This window comes from Amblyomma maculatum, chromosome 2, assembly GCF_055883805.1.
Source record: "Amblyomma maculatum isolate TAMU_Amacu chromosome 2, ASM5588380v1, whole genome shotgun sequence".
NCBI classification, from domain to species: Eukaryota; Metazoa; Arthropoda; class Arachnida; order Ixodida; family Ixodidae; genus Amblyomma; species Amblyomma maculatum.
Genome location: NC_139345.1, coordinates 96800159 through 96818176, shown reverse-complemented (window position 1 = coordinate 96818176; position 18018 = coordinate 96800159). Strand labels below are relative to the sequence as shown.

Genomic DNA, 18018 nt, shown 5'->3' with positions numbered 1-18018 from the left:
GTAGGCGGGGTCGGGAAGATTGGCAAGCAGTTTCACAGTTATCTTGTCCCGGCCCGGTGCTGTTCCTCGTTTCATTTTAGCCAGGGCCGCCTTCAGATCATGCAACTGGAACGGTTGATCCAGATCCGCGTTCACTGAACCTGCATACGAGTACGCGGGTCCTCCGGGGTCCTGCTTAGTGCAAAGATACTGGTCGCGCAGTTTGCATGCTAATTTTGATGTATTTCCATCGAAGCTATGAATAGCTCGTTGGAGATGTTTTTGTGTCTCGGCGCGAGTTTGAGTCGGGTCAATTAGGGCACGAAAAAGGCGCCACGTGCTCCGGCTCGACATTTGTCTGGCCGCCGTGTTGCAGCGGTCTACCCAGTTTGAGTCGGCGAGTTGGGCCGCGTACTCTGTCGCTCGCTGAGTGAGCTCGGCGATACGAATTTTGAGCTTTCTGTTATGTTTTTGGCGTCGCCATCTGCGGACGAGGCTGTGCCGCGCTTCCCAAAGGTGCAGAAGGTGGTTGTCCACCTCTGGAGTGGCCTCCGAGAGCTGAATTTGTGTTTCCACCGAATGAAGATGTGTAACCAATCCTTGTGCCCACGCGTGGTATCCTTGTTCGTGGATAGAGGCCGAATTGATGTAGCTTTGCCGAAACCTATTCCAGTCGGGTAGCCGAGCTTGTGCGTGGGGTCTTGCCAATGGTTTAGTTCTTACAGTGGTATTGATAAGGCAGTGGTCACTACCGAGGGTTTCCTCGGTGTTGATCCATTCAGCATTGTACACGCGAGATCCGGGCATGTATCCCGGGTCACTGAATTACCCATCCGTGTTGAATATGCAGGGTCAGTGTGAAGAGTCAGGCCCAGCGTGGACGCGAGTTCCGCTAGCTTGCGTCCCCGCTTCTCTTCACGCACGTATCCCCAGAGTGTACTGTGGGCGTTGAAATCACCCACAATCACCAAGGAGTCCCTGCCCGCAGCCTTTAGAGCGCGGCTAAAGAGTGCTGCGAACGTTACATTTTTGAGTCTGGGGGAGCAGTAGATGTTGAGTACGTGGAGTGGTGCATCCTGTTTCTTGAGCGGAAGAAGTGTCACCATCACGTAGGAATATTCAGTGTCAAGTTCTAAGTCAAATAGAGTAGCCGTATAATTTTTATGCACGCAGACGCAGGAAGAGGGGTCCTGCTGAAAGGTGATGTAATTTGTGAGGGTGACGCCACTCCCTGGCTCCTGGAGGGCAACCACCGCGGGAAGAGAGTCGAAAGTTGAAAGGTAAAGTCGGAGATCCGCCCTCTTTGCGCGGGAACGGAAGCCCCGACAGTTCCATTGGACAATTTGGACGGGGGTGGCCGAATTGGTTCTTGGGGAGCGCTTGATCTTAGGGCTGCTCGCCATGGTCATTTAGGCTGAGGAGGGGTTGTATTGACGCTGCTCCGGAGCCAACACTCGCGGGAAGGGGGGCATCCTCCATACCGGAGAGCGAGCAGTTGTCGTCATCGTCTACCTCAGGGGTGCGTCTAGAAGTTTTGTTAGGACGGCCGGGTAAGGGACCGCCGGGCCTGCGCGAGGAGCGTAAGGAATGCGCAATTTGTTTGGCAATCATCGCGGGGATCGTCTCTTGCAATTTGGAGATGGCGTTGACCATCATTGAAATTTGATTTTCTATGGCAATGAATCGTGCCTCCGTGGCCCCGAATCGGGCCTCGAATGCTGCCTCCAAGCTTGTTACCGCCTTTGGCACCACGAGCTCACTCTCCATTACCTCAGCCGCGGGAGGCGAGGGCGGAGAAGACTGGTTAATTTTGGATTCCAATTCGTTAATTTTCTTAAGCAGCATCTCGTTTTGGGCCCTGAGTGCTGCTATTTGATCTTGCTCGGCGCTACGCGCCCTTGGGAGGGGAGTGGAAAGGGGGGAGAGAGAAGCAGCCCCACCCGAACCGCTCACCTGGTGTCCGTTTTTGACTGCGTTGACCCAGGCCCTGGTATCACCGCGCGTTTCCGTCGTTTGTTTCGCCAGTCCGCCGTGTGGTGGCGACACCTTCGATGGTCGTTTTTCAGCACCTCCTGTAGGTGGGTTCTCGATGTTGGTGATTTCCTGGCGAGGCTGATCGCCGGGAGGCCCAACATGGCGGCGTTTCTTCTTGGGCGCCACTTTTTTCTTTCTTATCTTGGGTGTGCGGAATTTTGCCGCACAGTCGCGAGAGTTGGTGACATGGGGGCCACCGCACACAGAACACCGCGGAACACAGTTGTGAGGAGCCCGCACCCCCTCCACTAGCGGAGCTTGGAATCCGCAGAGTCCACAGGTGTCAGACTGCAAGTTTGGACATGCATCCGCGCGATGCCCGACGGCCCCACACTGGCCGCACGCAGGAATAGTTTTGTAATAGTTTCGCACAGAGACGACCATGTTGTCATAGTGCACGTAATGGGGCTTCTCTTTACCCGCGAAAGTGATGCGTGCCTTGTTGGATGTTCCGAATTTCCGGATTTCCAGGATGGTGCCGGCGCGCCAGCACACTCGGTCTTGGAGAGTTTCTGTGGTGTCCGAGTTACGGACCACGATCACGCCGTGGCATATGTTTCCGCCGTCTTGTCTCAGGTAACCCCGAAGCGGGATCGACCCCTTCTCGGTGTTTACTGCGAAGTCCCCGATGAGCAGGTCGGCCGCCTCGATGTCCGGGGTATGCACAATGATGATGTTTTGTTCTCGTGAGGGTAGAACGGAGACGGCGCTGGCCCGTTTCAGCCCGAGGTACGCCGAAATGGCAGTGCCGTAGCCAGTTTCCGTGAACGCCTCGTGAAGAGAAACACTTTCTCTGGGCTTTATGACTATAACGTAGTCTTCAGGAGCCGGTTTGGGCATTGGACGCGGCTTCCACTTCGCTTCCCGTGGCGCGCGTCGCGGGAGCGTTCATGTTTCCGACCGACGAAACGGCGGCCGGGGCGGCGCCGAACGCCGCCATCTGGGCTTTGTCTTGGGAGCGGCGTGCAGCCGCTTGAAGTAAAGCTTGACTCCGAATTTTCGGGATCACCGTCGAATTTGTATCTCCGGTGGCGGGTACCGAGGTCCACAACATTGCCTCTGGGTCGTAACCGCGTATTTGATCCGCGGAAGTCGCCATTTTTTCCTCGGAGGGCCGATTCCGCCAGGCCAGGCGTCGGCGACGCCGTTAGGCTTAACGACGGCGCCAACGTGGTCGGTCGAAAAATGGCCGTAGATTTGAAGAAAATCGGCCTACCTGGACGACTTTTGTATCCAGTTGTTCCGCTTGATTTTTCGGATCGATCGATGCCAGTTTTGCCGGGGTAGGATGATTTGGGACGCGGCCCCAGCCGTAAATTGGCGGAGCCGAAACACACGCGTCTGCTCTCGTCGCGCGCTCGCAGCGCCCCCCAGGGGTCTACAGTGAAAGAGTGACAGATGTCACGCCTTTCATTTCCGTTTTTACATTTTAGCAACAATGACTGTGGCAAAAATCAAGTATTATATAAAGGACTAAATATTTAAAAACCGCTCATTCGAAAATCTTTTGAAGACCGAAACTATGCAGAAAAAATTTATTCTCATGATTCGAGCGACTAGCGCGTTTCTGACCAGATAATTCGTCGACTTTGGATGTGGTCTCCAAGACTCCCTGCGCGGGCGAATGGCGAAAAGATTCAGCGGCGCGAATGATCTAAAAGTAATCCAAATATAATTTCGGCGGTCGACCTTAGAACTTACCGCGTAAGTTTATATGGAGCAGCGTGGCAGTGTACAGCCGCCCAAATCTTTAACCGTCGTGTGTGACGACCGCATTCTCTGTGATTATGAGCGTTACAGAGACTGCGAAAAATACAAATATAAAGCAAGGGCTAACCAAGCACGTGCTTCTTCGCGGCAAGTTTTATCCGCCCTACGGTGCAGGAAGACAGAAAAAGCGACCATCGTGCATTCTGTAGTTAAAGATTTGGGCGTATGTACCACAATAAATGGCACCGCATGCAAATGCCGACCCAAAACCAAGAGCACGCACACCCTTTGAGCAGCAAGCTCTTCCCTTGTACTCTTTCATGATTCACGCAGCCTCACACAGACGGCAATGAGCTAATTTTATGCCGATCTGCACCGCCTATAGCATGCAGCGACATGGTTTGCGTATCGTTCCGTTCAACCGAAGTATTGATTGATTGATTTATAGGAAGGGAAAGGCGCGGTAACTGCCTCACTTGTTTTTCTGTGGACACCTCAACCGTGCCGCAAGGGAAGGGAGGAAGATGGGAGTGAAAGTGGAAAGAGAGAAAGAGGAGCCGTAGTGGAGGGCTACGGAGTAATTTCGACCACCTGGGGATCTTTAACGTGCGCTGACATCGCACAGCACACGGACGCCTCTTCGTTTCGCCTCCATCGAAACGCAGCCGTCGAGGTCGGGTTCAACCAAAGTATACGTGTGAAACGCAGATATTTAAAAAGAAAAATCTTGGCGCCTGGTGGCTGCGTTTCGATGGCTGCGAAACGAAGAGGCGTCCGTGTGCTGTGCTCCTGTGAACCAATTATTATTATTATTGGCGGCTGGCGGCGACAAAATTTACCGCCTGTATTCCCCGGTTTGATTCCTTTAGTAAAAATCAACAGGCCACTCAAAACTGAATATTTCTGACACTCCGATTTCTTTTTCTCGGGACCTTTCGTCGGCCACGGCTGCGTAAACTGCGACAGGAAATCCCCTCTCTGGGCCTGTCTGGAAGGCTCGGCATTATATATATGAGACATTTGTTCAGACGCACTTTGGAGCAGTTCACACCGAAATGGAAGCGTGGGTTTCGTGAACGTCCCTTGCGATATGGCTCGGTCGCCGTGACGGCATTTGAAGGGCACATCTGCGGCAGACAACCGTTTGCCCAGCTCTATTCTGTCATTCTGCAATGAATGCGGATAAGGGCTGGTCTGCAGTGAACGTGTATAAGGAGTGACATTTACAGGCCTTTTAACGTGACAGCGTTGAGGTTGGTTGGTTTGGTTTGTGGGGTTTAACGTCCCAAAGCGACTCGAGCTACAAGAGACATCGTAATGGAGGGCTCCGGAAATTTCGACTTCCTGAGCGTTAATTCTTTAACGTGCACAGATATCGTACAGCACACGAGGCGGGGCGTCTTGTTTCCCCTCCTTCGAAATGCGACCGCTGCGGCCGGGATTCGATCCCGCATTTTTAGGCACAGTAGTCGAGCGCCGGAAATAAGGGCCATCGGTCGCAGAAAGGCAGGTGTCGTTGGTCGCGAGCGAAAAATGCTGACGGGTCGACAAGGTCATGACGTGAAAGCCATATATATGACGCAGCCAGCAATAAAATCGTGCAATGTGTTTGGTCTGGACATAATTTACCTATTGGCAATGTTACGATGGTTCAGTACCTCTTGCACATAGCATTCCTTCTGATTTTTATTACGTTCCTTACTCTTATCTTATTTCTTTTTTTTTTTTTTGGTCGAGGAATATGACACGCGATATCTTTCAGCAGGACGATATGTCGACATAAATTTCGTTTTTTTCTTCTTTTTAGACGAAATGCTCCTTTTGTTTTTTGTTATGCGCTCTTCTTCAAGTTTTAAGTCGGTTAATCCGACCTAAGAAAATATTTGCGTCGCTGGACGAGAACGCCATAAAAATCACCGGCTTTACGAAATAAATCTGGATGCCTGAGCTCCTCCGCGTAAGTGTCGCTGTTGCTTCCGTTGTTTTATCTTTTATTCTTCCTTTCTCGCACTGTCAGTTGAAACCAAGCCAAAAGAGACGCCATGCAGACTAATTTAAGATGGCAAATAATTTTACCTACACGTGGTCCTCCAACGTGTGGTGACAACGTGCCACCCACGAGGAATTTCGCATTCCGTCTTCATGTATACGCTCCGCTCCTTGCAGCACTATACCAAAGCTGCGATGCGTTCAAAGGAGAGGTAGTGAAGCTAAGGAATGTAGCGCCAATATATAATGGCCATCCGAGCATATGAGATAACATGTTTTAAAATACGCATTAGCGAAACGTTATCTCAAATACAGTACGCTCGCTTTTCATACGTCATTTCTCGGGTTTAGCTTTCGCGACTCGAGCATTCACGGTGAAATCGCGTGAACAACATGGCGGAGCGCATCGATGCAGAGAGCCTTGCTTCATGCAGAATAATTCCTCATTTTTACCTTTTCTTTTTCGGTATATCCAAGTCCTAAACGGCCCATCGGCTTCGTTTGGGCACACCTAACCGACAGCAACATTTATGGGCGTAAATATGCTTTATTTTGGGTCGCCATTCTTCTCCTGTAATGTTTGACCGATACAGCGCCTTTCCCTTCCTTTAAAGCAATTTAATTCCATTTAAAGAAAAATATGACGAAACCGTGGATTGAAAAGGCGATGTTAAAGAGGTTACCTGTGCAACGCGTACAGATTTCACTTTATCACTAAGTTAAAGCGATTCGCCTAAAGGAGGAAGTTGGTTCGCACATAAAAAACGGTTTCAGTCCAAAAAAAGGATGGTGCCACTAGGAACAAATTACCACCACCTCGTTCGCGTACGCTGAACTAAAAGCGCGAACGTGCGAAACAGCGTAACGTCATGAAGAAAAATGCAAATCCGAAATTTCCGAACGTTATTTCAGGGCTTGGTACGCAGACAGCTTCTATTTTTGCTCTTTTGCAACCATATCTCCACAAGCCACGAGCCGACGTCTCACAGACAATGCGTTGCGAAGGAACACGCTTAAAGCACTCTCGTGATTGGTCGAAGAGCTCACCTAACTTCCAGAGTGCGGCATGTTAGTTATACGATAGAGTATAAATGCAGCCCCGGTGCAATCTGGGTTTGGAAGCTCCCACCTCCTGTTCAGAAGCCTATCGACTGTGACCGGCAGACTACTGCTGAAGTGGGACTATTTTGGGCATTAAAAACAAAGTTTGGCGCCAATTGTACTTGCACAAAAGCTGTTGTAATGTCACCATAAAACAAGAGCCATCGCTACAGAAAAAAGAAGACAAAAGCCGGTGCCACATACATGCAAATCGCGCCAGCTTCGCCCCAGTTGCCGGGCTTAACACTTCGATTTCGCGCGCAGACAACAACGCGCCCGTCAAGTATACAGCGAGAATAAGGCATTGCGGGAAAGCCAGCGCACCGGAAACACATCGACATCTACATTCGCAGCCATGACGAAAGGAACGTATAAAGAAAGGCGCGGAATCGCGCGTTCCGCGAACTTTAAACTTTCGCCCCTTGTTTATTTTTCCGTGCGAATCCGCCGTCTCGCTCGAGGCTACGCAGCGAAGCACGAACGCAAACGGCGCACACCGTGGAGAGAATCGAGATACCCGGGTGTGACAGGAAAAAGGGGAAAAAAAGGAACACAAGAAGAAAATAAGGAACGTTTCGGGCGATGTCTTCCAATATATATACCAGATTCAGGGAAGAAAGTGGTTCCCTATTGCTGCCGCAGTTCAGGGGGAGAATTCGAAAAAGCGAAAAACGGGAAAACAAGGGTTTTCCATGGAACGAACGGGAAAAAGGGCCGACGCGCGCAGCATGCAAACTGCGCGCCGCGCAGGCGGCAGATAAAGATTGGCGCGAGGCCGATGTGCTGTTCTCGATTTGCGCAGACTCTGCCAGCGCTGTCCGCGCGTTTCCGTCGGAGTCGCGCAAGCCTTTTCTCCCTCACGTCCCGCTTTTTCCTGTTCCCCACTCCCGATTTCGAAAGGCTCGGCCGCTTTTCCCAACCCTCCTTCAGCTTCTCTTGTTCCTCAATCCGGCAGACTTTTTTCTCCGTCCCCCAACACGGCCTCTCGTCGGGATGCCTTCGGGAAGAACGCTGTTGGAGACACCAAAGAGGAATATAGAAGCAGGAGACGCTCGCGCGCAGTCTCCCTTCGAGACGCACGAAACGGAGGAGCCCAATGCAATTCGGCGGCGCCAAGGCGAGCGAAGCGACGCGTGCGTGCGCGCGGAATTGTGCGCTCTTCATTGTATCTCGTCTCGCCTGAGCCTGTACACACATATACTAGCGAGGCCGTGCCGCTGGTAAGGCGAGGAAGACGCGACGACCAGCAAAGGGAGTGAATTTGCAGTGCAGTCATGTAGACGAAGCTATATTGTGTGTCGCTAGGAGAAGCGATACAAATGTTTGCTCAAAGGAAGGTCACGCGTGAAATGCGAAAGCGAAAGTCCCCCTCTCCCCTCTCTCATTCCGTAGAATGCCGAGTTTCTCGGCGATAAAAAAAAAAAAATGAATCGAATGTTTGCGAGGAAGAAGCTTTCTCGCACACAGGTTAGAAGTGACATTACGCCTGCACCTGAATGAATACACTTCAGAACGAGGAGAGTGGTGGGATAAATGATGGTCGAAGGCGATGATGAGCAAGGGCGTCTTTGGACAAAGTACACTGAAGTGCCGAAGTGTGCCACGACACCATGGTAATTTCGTCTGCTCAAGGCGTGGTCAGCTAGAGATCCATCTCTCAAGTATTTCGCTTCATATAAGTCGAATTGGAGACGCAAAGACAGCAAAGAAACACGGAGCAGAAGGGATAGAGCAAAACAAATAGCGAAATCAGGGAAAGGAAGAACAAAAAACTTCATTAACAGATTCGAGAGAACATACCCGAGCGCAGTTAAGACAATATTTGGATAAAAAAAAAAAAGAGCGTCAACACCAATAAGAGGCGAATCATACCTATTACGCCTAAGAAACTATACGTTTAAACATTTTTCAATCATTAAGATAAATTACCTTCATATAACACAAAAATCTCAGCACATTCTGCAGTGGAGAAATGCGAAAGCCTGAGCGTTGCTGCTGCAACACTAGCCGGGTCGTCATTTCTTTATTATTATTATTCTCATTTTCTATTTTCATTTCTGTATTTTTATTTTTATTAGACTGTCGCCTGAATTGGCGACGTCGTCAATAACTCGTTACGACATACTACATACCTAACTGACTTACAGTTTTCTGCAAGCCGCCTCCCGCCTCTTTCCGACTCTTGCCATCGGATCACTGGGACCACTTTTCAGGGACATATTTTACGGACAACTTCCGGCCTCAGATTTACTCCCTCGTGAGCCATAGCCATATAAAGTTTCCGGCGCCTTAATAAGCGCGCTCGGATCGTAAGGAACACAATTATCAAAACGGCGCGACAATTGTACATTGCGACAAATAAACTCAGACTTCACAAATATAGTGAGCTAAATAACAGCTAATAAACCAACAGACACATACAAAACAAAAACGATGCTAGATCGATCGTGGTTAAGACAAATTAGGTGCGCTAGCATTTCGGTCCAGGTTTCAGGTCGCAAACCTTTCTCAACTCGAGCAGGTGACCTGGCGCCAGCTGCAGTCCCGTACCTTTCTATCTCCAGCTCACCTAGCCCGTATCGACACCGAACATTCCTCCCTTGCATGCACCCTCTGCGGAGCACGCACAGCAGACTTTCACCATATCGTCTACGTTTTCTCTGAGCTCCAGCCACCCTCCAAATGGCAACTAACCAACATAGGGCGATGGGAGATCGCGGTGTCCAGCTCGGATTTGGTTGCAAAAAAAGCAGTTGGTGGGCTGGGCTCTAAGCGTCGCTGAGAGCCACAAGCTCCCTTCCACCCTACGCGATATCGAGCTGTGATTATAAGGTCAAGAATCAATGTTTTCGCCACCGCCACCACTACTTGTGCTGCGGACCGTTTTAATGACAAAGGGAGAAGTGCCCAATGGCGAACCCTTCATTCAGCCACGTAGACATTTCTTTGGAGGTGTGGTGGTTACCCGTTGAAGGAATGATGAACAGGAAGCCGGAACTATTAGAGTTGGCAGCCGGAAGTACAAATGTTATCTCGAGACGGAGACAAAAAAAAAAAAAAAAGAGAGAGAGCTACTTCTGTTCGTACCTGTGACGGGATTAAAAACAAGCCAAAGTCCAGAAACCAGGTGCACAAATGCGATACTATGGACAGGCAAAAAACAAAAAAAAAAAAAAAAAAGGAAAAGATAACGAAGTGAGAATATCACCCTGCGGCTGTGCCCGCGTGATGCGAGGAGAATATACAGTGCTATCTTGAGGACAATGTACAGACAATCCAATATAGTTTTCAGAATGACGCAGCAAAACTTTAGCTTACTTCCTCCCTTCTGCATGGAAAGATAAGACAACAGCGGAATAATTTTTTACTCACATCATCTGCTACAGTTTCTAAAATTTTGTTGCTGTTTTTTTCTCGCACGAATAGTGCATTCCTATCTCCGCCCACTACGATTTTTGAGTTTCTTGTCTTTGTACGCGAACTTGACGAGCAAATTATTTTGACCATAGGAAATTTGCAAGTTTGTCACGCGAGAAAGTGTTCTAAGCGTTAAAGTTACTCAATCATACCACCGTAACTTCACCACAAGCACTACGGCAGGAGGATAATCGGTGTGCGGGGAGGGGGGGGGGGGGGGGGGGGCAGGGGCGAAGGACACAGCTGGATCATCCCGACCACTCACCCCACATGGACAGTTGGTGTATGGCACTCAAGACAGCAGCTCCGGCTCTGCTGCCGCCTCCCCTTCGTCACCCACGGGCTTCCTCGCTGGGAACCAGGCTGCTCAGCGGAAGCTCCAAGCGCAGTCCCTCTTCAGGAAGGCTTTCACAAAGCTGTGACGGAAAGAGAAAAGGATGCGTACGTTAACTTACATGTTACCTGACCGACAAGTGCACCGCGCACGCGTTATTACTTCTTCCGCAGTATTCGATTTTAAACTCGCACTGGACGAATCATACATATGGCGGAGCGCATTAGACCCCCCCCCCCCCAAAAAAAAAAAAAAAAAAAAAACATGGGCGGACTATCGCAGCTGTCCCCCTCAACGTTCGATCATTCGATCACGCCATATGTAGCACTCGCACAATCACAGAGAGAACATCCGCCGCTGCGGTCATATGTACCACTGATGTGAGCCTTCTCAAGGCTCTACGGAAAACACAATAAGCGCGATAGAAAGTAGAAGGCGAGACTGCCAGCACTGCGGCCCCTAAATACCGCTATCGTTAAAAAAATTAAAGGACACTTAAGCTCCGCCTTTAGGAGCTCAATGTGATGGCGTTTAAACCCCAATATCTTGAAGACGATGGATAGATGTGTAATACTTTGAATCGGGTGGAGGCTCGCGCCATCTTTTGCTGCAGCGCTGTATAAGATCGAAGGAATTTTCCAGTGAACACCGCATCGTAGGTAAGCAAAGCGGAAATGTTCTACTCGCTTAACTATTACTTCCGTAATCAGTTTCTAATAACGTACCTAAACATTAGCCGACAGTCATAAGGCCATGCATACATTGGGTTTCCCTTTATTAGGAGAGAAGCAATGCGGTTCTGTGGCGTAGTGGCTGCGTGCTCGCCTCGCATTGCGAATGAACTATGTTTGACTATGTTTGACTATGTTTGACTATGTTTGTATACTTCCATAACGTGGGCGGCTGCGGGTGACACAAACGCAGCAGGCCTTGTGTTATCCCACTTCTCTGATCTGCAAGCAGGAGCAGCATTTTTAGTATGCGCAACTACAGCGTCAGACGTCAGCTGCGCACAGCAATACTGCGCCTTTGCAGGTGTTGCCAACAACTGCTGCTCTTCCCTAACAGCGGCACGTGGACAGTGAAGTGCACCGGTGCCGGAAATGCTGAGCCGCTAGCAGACCTTTCAAAAAGTGACGTTCTCCCGGGAAGAAGGTTCCTTTGGCTGTGATGTAACTTTCAATTCCATCACTCGGGAAAGGCTTAAGTGCACGCAGAAAGCTGAAGGAGTCGCAGAAATACAGCAACTTAAAGAGTTTCATGTAACGTATGCAGCCCAATAAAGCGCCTGTCGCGAAGGCATCGGAGGTTCGCTGGAACCGAATCGATGCAAGGCAACGTCAAGTGGTCCTAAAGTCTCGATTCAGTGCGGAAAAAAAAAAAGATGAAAGTAAGAAGATAGAAAACGAACAGCGTAGTACATGTTGCACGCAGAAGACTTAGAAAACAAAATTTAGTTCAAGCGATATATGTTATCAGCCCACTGTAAACGAGAGGAGCGCGAGAAAAAGTGACGTAAGATGTCCATCTTTGCCAAACATAACTACAGAGGAGAAGGGGAAGAACATTTATTTGACTTCGTCAGCCTCGCTTGGGCGCCGTATCAATATTGTTTCCCACAGGTATACCGCCGCCGAAATTCACTTGACTATCAAGCGCGCATGTAGGGAGATCATTATGAGAAGCTCGCGCGTTTAACGTTCTCCTACTTTGAGAACGGCTCAAAAGGAGGGCAGTACTGTCATTTCTGCGGAAACAATGCGTCCAAGCGAGGCCACTCCCTGTATCAATCAACCATGCAGGGCCGGCACCATGGCCCTTTCCAGCGGGCATGGGTTTAACCAGTCCAACGGAGGCAGCTGTGTCGCTAGCGTAAACTTTATCTGTACTTCCAGTTGTCTTTCTTCCTATACTCAGCTACCTGCGTACAGCAGTGATGGCAACCACATCGATATGAGTGGACAGGTATGAGCACTTTTCATTTTACTACAGCGACTTTACGACGCCGCTATATATTGTGTCAATATCTGTGACGCAAGCAAGAAACATTAAAGCGGTAACCGCATGAGGCGACAGCCCCTAGCGATCCGCCAACGCCTGTCGTCGCTGGTGCATAACGCACGGTGCGACGGGGCTCCAGCGACAAAGACGCGTTTTCAGCGTTGCTCTGTTACCGCCGCCTCGTCATTCGATTAAGGGGAGTGCAATTACGTTATATCCCGTTTCTAACACTAAACAGCATGAAGTACGATAAAACTGATGAAATTCCCATTAAAGCATCGCATTTTAAACGGTCACAGCGAAGCGGTGCGCTACTACACTGCAATGCCGACTTGCATTGCAAGCAGCGACTTTCTCCAGCTCCTTTCGAAAATTAATATCTAGCCACATTATCCTTTTTTTTTTTTACTACATTTCCAAGCTTTCACTGAATTGTCTCGATGTTTTCATATATACACGGATCATACGAATTGAGCGCGTGCAGGCACCAGGTTCTTCGCCCAAACAGGACTAGGAAAACAAACTTCACACGCAAAAGCAAAAGAAAAAAAAAAAAAACAAGAGCGGAAGTTGAGCACCCCAAAGCTTTCTGCGATTGGCTGCCTCGCGAGTCACTTCCGGGCGACACACGAAGTTTTCTAAAAACCTAGAAGCTGAGCGACAGCGACGAGCGGCAATGCTTTGGCGGCCCTCAGCCCGTCGCCGCGAATTGTCGTCTCATGCGGTTAGCGCTTAACACTTCAAGCCGTAACCAAGACCGCACAGGCAGTCTAAGCTGAGCTTTATCCAATATGAGAAGTGTCGAAAGCTGGGGTGAAAACAGAACTAGAAACGTCGCATTTGCGGGTACGCGTAAAACCACCACAACTTTAATCACGCAGACACCTATATACCAAAGGAAGCCGGCTGCTTGCATCAGAGGCGAATTTCGCTCCCGTACAGCAACACAAGCCCATCAAAATGATGTCAGAATCTTAACTCCTCTCTTCATTGTCAGCTATTGCAAAGAAGCGTATTCAAGCAATCCAGACGGGGAAAAAAAAGAGTGCGCGATTGGGGGGTAAAGTTGGGGGGGGGGGGGGGGGGGGCAGTACGAACTTTTCATTCCCTTCAGATCGCCAAGAGCAGTATCAGAGAGCGACCACTCAAAGCGCAGGAAAGGAGTCGACTTTCGGCGCCTAGAACACAAAAAGCGGCTCATCCCAGGGAAGAAAAAGACACAGCAAAAAGGCCGAATGCAACGAGACCACCTAATATGTCATCCTTCGCGATCCTTTCTACCGCCGACACATCCCTGTACCGTTTTTTCCCCCCACCGTCTCCCGGCGCGGCTCCTCCTATTCTCGCAGTGTTCTTGCGCAAAAACGGAGGCGGCGAGCGAGGAAGCGAACGGAATGCACTTGGAAAAATTGGCCCGCTAGCAGATGGAACATCCTACGCAGCACTAGAAGCAAAACGTACAACGCCGAGAAGGAAGGGGAAGGAGGGGCGTCCATTACCAGGCCGCGACAAGCAATAACAGTACTTCACAACAGCGTCGTCGCGCCACCATGCCGGCAGCCGGTTATGGAGCAGCTATAGCAGAGGCGGGCTGGCCTCTTCGCTGCGACGACACTCGCGTACTATAGTATACGCGGCCGAAGCCCGAAAGGAGCAGCGCGCGAAACGCAATAGTGCGCGGTTCTTCGCACCTCCGTCTCCGGGGCGAGAATCGCTCCCCACAGGCGAACATGAAAAGACCCCGAGTGCAGCTTTTCGCCGAAGCCCGCGACGAAGGAAGAAAGGCGCGCGGCAACGCAGCCGCCACAGCTGGCGCAGTCTGCCGCGACGACGGCGACGACGCCAAATCGTTGTCGAAAGAAGCCGAACACAGCCACGCGAGCGCTCGTTACAAGCAGCGACACGTTTCTCTCGCCGTTGTCTCTTTTCAGAGCAGAAAGAAATATGGCCTCCCGTTTTTCCGAATCCAGTCTGTCGCGAAGGTGGCGGCAAGGCCGCGAGGGATGCGAGGACAAGCGACAAGGAACGTCCCCCCACACGCGCGAAATTTTAAAGTTTGGCGTTGATATGTGGTGGCTGCGAACATATCCCCGCGCTGACCACCGAACAGATTCTGCCTCTTTCGCTAAACTTCCAACGTGACAGAAGAACGGTCGAGTCCCCGCTCGCACGCCGCACTGCCCAATGGTGGCTGTGCTGATTTCAAATTTGCACACGCTCCGTGACAGACGCACCGAAGCCACGAGCGGGCGGGAGCAAGGACACACAACTTGCTCCTCCGAAACGGCATGCTTTCAGGGCTGTCGCCGAGTTTCGCACTTAAAAAAATATGCCGCAGTTGCTCGAACCTAAGACGATAGTTTTATTTTTATTTTTTTAAGAATAAGATATATTAAAATCTTAGGTCGACTTAGATACTAATAATTATGAATATAATTTACAATATAAGTATTTGAATAATTTATAATTTTCAGCCCCCTGAAGCTGGAAAACATGACACGCCCTTAGTGGAAGACGGCACTGTAGCCATTGTTACCTCTAGCCGAAGAAGAGAAGGGGATGGCTCTGACTTCACGCAGCAGGGATTTCACTAGTCATGGTCATGGAGCTTCATCTTGCCACGTGACCTGGCAGCATGTGCTACGTGTACATGAACGGCGCTTGGATGTGCGTCAAGAGCCCACATGACGCGTTGCGCAAACAAGTGCCGCTTGCGTTTTGTATCTGTCGTCAACATTTTTTTTTTTTTTTTTTTCATTCATCAGTCTGCTTATACACTCGAGGAAGTTTTATTTTTCCTGACGTTACAACTTTCGGGCATCGGCCTAAGTTTGCGTAAATATGGTAGAAGGCGGCTCCACTTCCGCGTTATAGCGTATACCATGCGCTTCTGGGAAAGCGCAGTTTGTCGCTCACTTTTTGGCAGCCAAAGAAGAAGAAGTCGTCCCCGGAAGGCGTCATTACCACGACACTTTTCGCGGGAGGAATCGGGACCTCGTTCCTCCCTTCTTTCCCAGCTTCTTGTATACCCTCGACACACGCGTCCTTCTCCAACGACGTGTCACAACAGCGGAAGTTCGTCCTCCGAGAGGAGGAGCTCAGGGAAGCTCCCATTCGAGGTCACTGGAGCGACGTGGAGTACGTGCTTACGCCTAATGGGCGCAACTTGGCCAACGCACGGAGCGCTGCAACCTGGAAGTGCCTCTGCAGCTGCATTTTACTGGGAGCCGAAGATAAAAATAACTTTGCAGAAAGTTGGAACTACAGGTATAACCTTCTCCGAGAAGCGCTACAACCAGATAACGTGCGAATTTCGGAACAATGCAGTGGCAAATCGTAGTGTGCACAACGTGAAGTTCTGAGAAAAATGTAGCAGACGTCTAAGGCTATATCCGCACTTAACCGGCAATCATTCGAAACTAATGCACGGTACTGTAGTCATGGTGAAATTGCGCAACAAACACGACACAAAAGTAAGAGGGACTACAGTAGACATTTACCAGCTAGCCCGCCAACAGCTCCTGTTAATGCACGGTATCCAAATGAGATCAGGTAGAGATATGTTTTGGTGGTGGTGGTAGTATCAGTATGTTGCTGTGGGTTAGTGGCGCGGCCGCAAGTGAGGCCAGGATGCGCCAAACACACTGCACTATGGTATGAATATAAGCTATAGTTTTGTTAAAAAACAAAACAAAAAAAAAACAACTCCAAGGCAACAAGTCCGATTTTAACTATCGGCTTGATATATTTAGTCTAAACGCCACTGGACGACTAAATAAAGCTAATATCCTTTTAAATGTTTAAATTAAAAATAGGTGCTTCATTTGCCAGTAATAAGATGCGTTCTCGGTAAACCCAGCTTATAAATTATGTAATACACGATAATGAAGACGTTCTGACTCACAAAATGGACGAAATCAGCATGCGCCAAACGAGAGAAAAAATAATGGCACTATATACATAAATAAACAAACAAAACACAACCTAGTCAAAATATAACCTGGAGGGAGCACATAACCTTAAATTGGCTATCGATGCAAATCGAGCGAACTTCAGCAAGTTTATAAAACGGCAGTCGCAACGCCGCATTCAAGAGAAACATGGAGGGAGCTGAGGTACTTTTCAGCTTCCGTTTGTGACTCATTTCCCGTTGAAAGTAGTCTTCGGAAAGGAGCTATTGCAACCGCTTGAGAAGTCCTTACGGCGACTATTAAAGTGGCCCCTGGACATTCGTTCCCAGATGTGCGCGCATAGGCAAATACCGCGACCCTATCGTGCTCATGGAAACGGAAGTGAAAAGTAAATGCGCCGACGAAGGTTAAAAGAAAAAAAGAAGAAGAAGTACAGAGCACAAAATGAAAATTGAAAAAGGGGGGAAAGATTAACAAAACTTTATGGAACGAAAGAGTGACTGAGCTGAGCTGAGGTGAGCGATGTCAGTCACGTTAAGATCACCAGGCGGTCGTAATTATTCTGCAGCCATCCATCCAATGCGTAAAGCTTTCTATTTCTTTTCTCATTCCCACCTTGTGCAGATGTCCACGGGGCGTGTGAAAGTCATTTAACGCATTTCCTCTCCTCTAAACCAATTTGCATTACATTTTACACTAGCTTATGGGTGGGGTCCTAATTCCAAGGTTTCACTGGCTTGAGCTGTCCTGCGGACCTGTTGAATAACACAGGATGAGGGCCAGTTCTCCCCACGCTCGGAAGACCTGATTTGCGTCTGGTTAGGCCTAACATCTCAACGTAATGCGGAAGAAAGTGGGCCGGGCCTGGTACCACGGACATGTGTCGGCGTACAATGCTTGGGATATTAGTGAGGTCCACCAAGATTTTGACAGTTGTTCAGCTATATCTGCCGTCAGTTGACAACGTCTAGGGTGTCCCTATGAGGTGGTGTGTCTGTGCTGAAGGCGTTCAAACTCGAGACGCTCGTTATACGAGGAGGGTAGAAGGATAAAAATGGCCCGAAAAGGGAAACCATCCAAGAAATCGAACAACAGAGCGACCTGGCGAGCGATTTCGACTACGACCTCTACCAAAAAGGCAGCCGAGAGACGGGAAGTAATGCCCCAAATAGCAATTTAGAGCTGCTTGGAAAGCGGTATGGCAAAAGAAAAAAAGAAAAAAGAAAAGAACACGGGCAAAGAAAAAATGAATAATAGCCCGAATAGGAGGGCGAAGAGAAATGAACCACTTTATCGACTCGAATTTGCATTCTCTCGGCGTCCACGCACGCGCGCGCCCCTCTTTCGCTCTCAACTTCGCGTGAGTGAAGTTGCGAACCGCGAAGCGGAGCGCATTCCCGACAACTGTGTAGCACCGTATTCCTTCCCCGTCTCTCCTCGACATCGCAGCCAACGCAAACCGCACCCCAAAGCTGCGGTTGTCGCCACCCGCACAGCACCATTTCCGGTTCCGTTTCCGGAGAGGAAGCCTACCAACGACGG

General features: G+C 49.6%; 1 protein-coding gene and 1 pseudogene across 3 annotated transcripts in view; both read right to left on the bottom strand.

Annotated features, from left to right (window-relative positions):
• Pgant5 (polypeptide N-acetylgalactosaminyltransferase 5) overlaps nucleotides 1–18018 on the bottom strand; it is a 276290-nt gene that overhangs the window by 77739 nt on the left and 180533 nt on the right. For all 3 annotated transcript variants that reach the window (XM_084594794.1, XM_084594795.1, XM_084594796.1), the window contains one exon: nucleotides 10496–10646. The gene's annotated coding sequence lies outside the window, so the exon portion shown is untranslated. The remainder of the gene's footprint in view (nucleotides 1–10495; nucleotides 10647–18018) is intronic.
• On the bottom strand, nucleotides 1366–4310 carry LOC146199325 (uncharacterized; annotated as a pseudogene).